Source organism: Eutrema salsugineum, unplaced genomic scaffold (assembly GCF_000478725.1).
Source record: "Eutrema salsugineum unplaced genomic scaffold, Eutsalg1_0 scaffold_110, whole genome shotgun sequence".
NCBI classification, from domain to species: Eukaryota; Viridiplantae; Streptophyta; class Magnoliopsida; order Brassicales; family Brassicaceae; genus Eutrema; species Eutrema salsugineum.
Window position 1 is genome coordinate 8004 of NW_006256900.1, and position 6106 is coordinate 14109.

The 6106-nt window shown below is 38.2% G+C and overlaps 1 non-coding gene across 1 annotated transcript; it reads left to right on the forward strand.

Annotated features, from left to right (window-relative positions):
- Nucleotides 1-775: 775 nt before the first annotated feature.
- LOC112089658 lies at nt 776-883 on the forward strand. The gene has a single exon (XR_002901281.1). It is a non-coding gene; the product is annotated as a small nucleolar RNA R71 (small nucleolar RNA).
- The last annotated feature ends 5223 nt before the right edge of the window (nt 884-6106 follow it).

Consider the following 6106-nt stretch of genomic DNA (forward strand, 5'->3'; position numbering starts at 1 on the left):
GAAAGAATTTTCACTTGACTCCTCTCCAGAATTTCTAAGTTTTTAGATTAGTTTGATCATCAGGCTAAGGAGGGTGGAAAATTTTTCATTGAAATCCTCTTGCATTGTTTTTAGTTCAGATCTAAGATCACTAATCTCTTGAGACCTAGATTTTTCAAGCTCTAGAATTCTTTTGTTTATGTTTTCAGCTTCAGAAGGGGGAAAACTAGGATGTGGAACATGATTAGATTGAATAGCCAAGATTGGTTCAGAAGTCGGTTTCCAGGCGATCTCGGAAGACGGTTTCCCGCGGTCAGAAGGCTCGCGACCGCAGTGAAACAGGTCTTGGCCGCGGTCAGCATCATCACGACCGCGGTGAAAGCTTGGTTTGCTGCGGTCTAGATGAATGGACCCGCGGTGATCAGAAACGAATGGAAAATCTTGAATTTGATAGACTTCTGCAGTGTTAACCATCCCTTGATCATAAGAATCCATTGGGTTGTCCCAGCCGTCAAAGTTACACGTATTGTGTACCTTATTTGGTTGTTGCAATCCAAGATGACTCATTATGTGATGGAGACACTTTATAACTTTCGAAAATTCTTTTTTCTTCTCAGGAAGTGCAGAATTAACAAAAGTTACTTGATTTCGGATGCTGTTTACGAAATTGTTGATGAAAGCATGAGCATCTTCTACAGATCTAGTTGAGAAGTCTCCATTACTTGCTGTGTCGAAAGAGTGTCGTAACTCTAGAGTAATACCTCGATAGAAGATACCCAGCAGGTATTCTTCGGTATATCCATGGTGTGGACAATCTCTTTGGTATTCCCTAAATCTTTCCCAAGTATCTAAAAGATCTTCATCTTCTTTTTGTTTATAAGTTCTTATCTTGTTTCTTAAGAGATTTGAACGATTTCTAGTATAAAAACGATTTAGGAAAGCAGTTCTACACGCTGCCCACGTTTTTAGTGAAGCAGGTGGCAAATCCCCATTTCTTGTAATGGTTGCACATAATTCTTCGAACGTCTCGATATGGTTTATCGGGTTTTCGAATGAATAACCAGAGAATTGATTTTGTTGAACTAAATGGATATGGAGTACCTTAATTTTGGTTTTGCCATCCTCTGGTAAGGCTGGTTAAATAGCTCTTCGATCTCCCATGAATTTCTTAAGTGAATCAAAACTTCCAATCAGTTCATCATCATCTTCACGTTTTGTCGATCCGATTAGCTCATTGTCATCATAGATCGGTTCTTCAAACTCATCATCAGTCAGGTCATCATCGCTTGGATCACCATCCACACGATTTGGTGGATCACCAAGAGTCCCGGGAACATGTTCCCGATCTCTCATCGCAGAGAAACCTGAAAATTTCAAAAGAAAAAGTAAAAGTAAACAAGTGTTCTAATGGATTTAAGCTGGGATTCGCAACGAAACAAATCAAAGTCCCCGGCAACGGTGCCAAAAACTTGATGCGAGTGTAAACGCGGGGTTTGTTGGTGTTTTCGTTTTACAAAGCTTCAGGTTTTAAATTTATAACCCCTAAATATCTGCAAGTGCACAGATGTGCGCTGTAGTACTTAGGGTATCGATCCACAGAGACTTAGTTGTTTCAGTACGAATTCACTGCAACGCTTAAATCAGACTAGAACTAAAAAGATTTTTAAACATATGATAAAGGTAATCAACTACGTATGTTCTAGAACTCGACGCAAGGAAGTATGAATAGCCTTCTTTCGCAGCACTAAACAACTATCTCTCGCAACCCTGATCAGTAGGTTTCCACTCTGATCCTGGAAGGGAGAAGATGCAATAGCAGAACAAGACTCATGAATATTCACAACTCAACTACAGGTAGATTTCCACTCCTATAGAAGAATTGCTCATTTCACCCTAGTCCAGACAATCAATGAAAGCTTTCGCAACATATCATGTCAGATCGGCTTCTAAGTGGCCAGCAAAGAATCACGCAGTAAGATTAAAGGCAACCGAAGAACATCTAGAAGATTATAAATCCTAAATCTATCGATTCATAAACAAAGACACATGAAATTCCCTTTGAACAATCTCTTTAAACCCAACTGGGTAACTACTCAAACATATTGTAACAAAGCATCATAAACAAAATTGAAAGTGTAGGAAACTAAAGAAAAGAAGGAAGAAGAACGAAGAACAGAGAAGCAGAAGGAGGCGCGATGGTCACTCCTGTGGCAGCTCCTCTTCGAAGACGGCGGCCTCTCTCTCTCTAGGGTTTGTGTGTCTCACGAAAATATAAATACAGAAAAGAACACACCCTTTAGAATGACCTAAAGGGGGTATTTATAGCTTCTGGAGTGGTCCTGGCTTCAAAAATAACGAAAGGAATTGATTTGGGCTTTAATTAAGTTGTCTGGAAAGTGAACGACCAAGTTCCGCGGTCGCGGTGGCTCTACCCGCGGGAAAATGGGTGTTGGCCGCGGTCCCGACTCGTGGTCCTCTTCCGGAACTGCATTTTTTGTCATTCTTGCATCGGGATCATCTGAAGATCTAACCGTTGGATTGTCTCCAAACCAAGTGCACTAGAAAGCTGGTTGGATCCTCTATGTTGTCTCAATTTTGGGGGTGATCAGACGGTGAGAAGGTCTTCATCGCTTATCATACTTCTGACGGTCTGCATTTATCTAAAATTGTTCATTTGTTCCAAATTGCATATCTTTTGCCCAATTTTCCTGTAAAGTCTTTTGAAACTCTTAAACATTGAAAACACTTTAAAAACCATTGAAAACAGAGTTAAAACACCTGCATAAGACATAATTATGATCCATAAAAATGGTCAAAATACGGTGTTATCAGTTATTCTAGGGGTAAGGCTTAAAGTGTTTACGGGTTACCTGAAGACCTGGAGGATGCAAGATATTATGTAAAACCGCAAGAGAGAGTGAAGCTGTTGGTATCCACAGTTTTTCAGTCACTTTCTTCTTGCCATAGATTCCTGGTCTTCTTCCGCAGGTTCTCTCCTAACTCCCCCAGACTTAGATTTTTGTAAATCTTTCAAAACCATAGCTCTTCAAACGAATAGTGATTGCTTCTTGCTCAAAAATTTTTGACAATCTAAGACTCATTAGGCTTTTTGTTTCCCTCTCTTTCATTCACTTTTTTTTTTTTTGGGGAAAGAGGGAACACCTTTAGATATAGAGTCATAGAGAGCACGAAATTACCAATTAAAATCAGTCTTGTAAAGCTTAATAAGGTTTCTGATACTCTTCCTTCCCAATTCCATTCAGTATTCCTTATGAGTGACTGAAAACTGCGTCGCTCCTCTTCTCTCCGACATTTTTGTACCTATCTGCTGATATAAACTAAAGAGAGAATGCATGAGGATTGAAAACAAGGGTTTTGGGTTTAGGGTATACCAGATAAATATGAACTGGCCATCTAGGACGACAAAGAGTGGTAAAAATGAGGGTAAAAGACGTCTTAGATGTATATCTCGATGCCTGCCTAAAATCAATGATGAGAAAATTAGATATCAATATTAAGGTCAAATAAAATGAGCTAGTATATCCTGTCAGAAAGAATCTCCATGAATAGAAGTCCTCTGGTGGGAGTTCGTAGTGCAAGTACTCTAGCTACCGCCTAGTCTAGTGCTAACTACAAATTAGCTATCATGCGTAGTGTAGAAGCGTGCAGGTCTAAATCATTATAGTTTTGTGTCGAACATTCCTGAAAAATACTTAAGGTCGAATAGGTTACATATTAAAATTTCAAAAGTACTTGAAGTTTTGAAAGTAAAAGCAAGAAAAAGATTAGTAAGGATAGACATCCTCCCCCAAACTTAAATCACACTGTCCCCAGTGTGAAAAAGTTGGTGTGAAGATGGTGAATAAAAGCGAAAATAAAATAAGATAAAAGAAAAAGAAAATGATGATAGAACCGTGATGCATTACAAGAATATTAGGTATTAATAGCATTAGAAGATAGCGGTTTATGTAGTTGTGCTATGTTTGATTTAACCTTAACTTTTATATAGCGTTTGTAAAACTGTAAACGTTATAAATTTGTTCATTGAACAAAATAATGAAATGCGCTAATTTTTTTAATCTCTTTAATTTGACATACCTCAATTAAACGCTATAACATAGTGAGCGTGTTAAATATTTTAAAGAGCCTGCCTCCTCTATTTTTTTACTCTTGAAAATTTTCTAAGTTAAAAACCTAGTTTCATTCTTTTATTATTCGGTTTGTCTTTCTAAAAAAATTAATCGTATCTCACCCTATCCTTTCTCTAGCCGCACAGACTCATCGTGAGCCCTCACTCTATCTCGCCGGTCCCCTCAAATTTCTAACCCTTCTCCTAATCTCACGCTCCGTTCTCTCTTGCCACCTTGCCCAGTCTCACCGTGAGCCCGCCGGTTCCCTCTATCGCCGACCTCTCTCTCTCTCTCTCGATTTTTCACTCTCTCGCCGCCTCCAAACGTCGTATGGTAGTACCTCTCAATCTCTCCATGGATTTCTTCTTCCTCCGGCTTCAAGTCACCGGTTCGGGATGGGATATCAATTGGGAAACCTCTTTACAAGGTATCTCTCCATTCTAATTTTTACGGTTTTTTTTTGCGGGTCTAAGCTTTTCCTAACCCCCAAAATGTTTTGATTTCGTTTTGGTATTACTGATTGTATGAATTTTGTTATTGATTTTTGGAATTGTAAGAGAGAATCCCCTTCTTTTGCTGGTGGTTAATTGGATGATTAGAAGAATTTGATGAAACAAAATAGTCCGTCTTTGCTTGAAGATTTTTGGTGTCAGAGCAACTGCATCTCTACAGGAGATAGGGAAAGCATACAAAATTTTGCATTGAGGCTTCATCCTGATAAAAAAAGGACGATGAGGTTAAACACACTTGCTATTGAAGGCCTTTTTTTTACTTTTCTTTGTTTCTTTGCTTTTTCTTAGTTTTCTATAGTTATAGGGAAACTTGATTTCCTTGCATTTTTGTTTTAACAGGAAGCTAGAGAGATATTTCAGCAGCTGCAAAAAGTGATAGCTATACTCGGTGATGAAGAGAAAAGGGCAGTCTATGATCAAACGGGCTCAGTTGATGATGTTGTTAGTCGGCTTCTTCCATTTTCTCATATTCTTTCCTGTTTCAGTTCCAATATAAATTGGTGAAAGAAAGCTCTCAAGTTTAATAAAAAAACTGCAAGATGTTCTTCCAAACTGGTTTTCCCAATTTTCATCAGGATCTTTCGGGAGACGTTGTTGACAACTTGTGAGGGATTTCTTTGAGGCCATGTACAGAAGGTAACAAACACCATCCATGACTGTTTCTCTTTTTTGGACTTTGTAAAGTATATGAGTTAAAAAGTTAAGTTCTAAATCTCAAATCAAGTACTTTATTAACTATATTCTGATTTGTCACAGGCTGTGTGATTTCTTACGAGCCGAGGCCAGAAGCAATGATTAGGTTATTCAAAGTAAAGGAGAATCAAAGAGAAAAAGCTCAGAATTCTGAGAGATATGGAAAAATAGCAAATTTATACATGCCTAAGTTGATCTATCATTCTCTAAAGCTTTCTCTTTTGTGTTTTCAGATTTATGGAGGATCTGATGGCACACTCATGATCTGGGAGGTACAACAGTTGCTGTTGATTGGAAGTTGTGACTGCATCCAAATTTATCTTCTAATTATATACTTGTGTATATTTGTGATTTAGGTCTTTTGTAATACTTTGGCCTTTGTAATACTTTGAATATCAATAAATATCATTTTTTGGCCGCAAGAACAAGCACAGCTTAAATAAGAAAGAACAAGTGTAGCATAATAAGAAACTGTTATCAACCCAGAATGCTGTGAGAATATAATAATAGCAAAATCCAAATGCTATTGTATTATATACGATTGCAGACAAAAATGTCCTATAGTTAATGTTGAATCGATAGCAATGCCCAAAACCGCTATCACATGTGCCAGACTTCTTATCGCAGACGATGATAGAGCGCTTAACTAAACGCTATTATATCGTTAGATAGCGATTTTCAGCCGCTATTAAAGCCTGTTTTTGTGTAGTGATGGCTGTCAAATGACAATGAAGTGCTGATTAATCACTCATCCTCCGATGTGTCTGCTTCGAACTGAACCCGCGATTACTG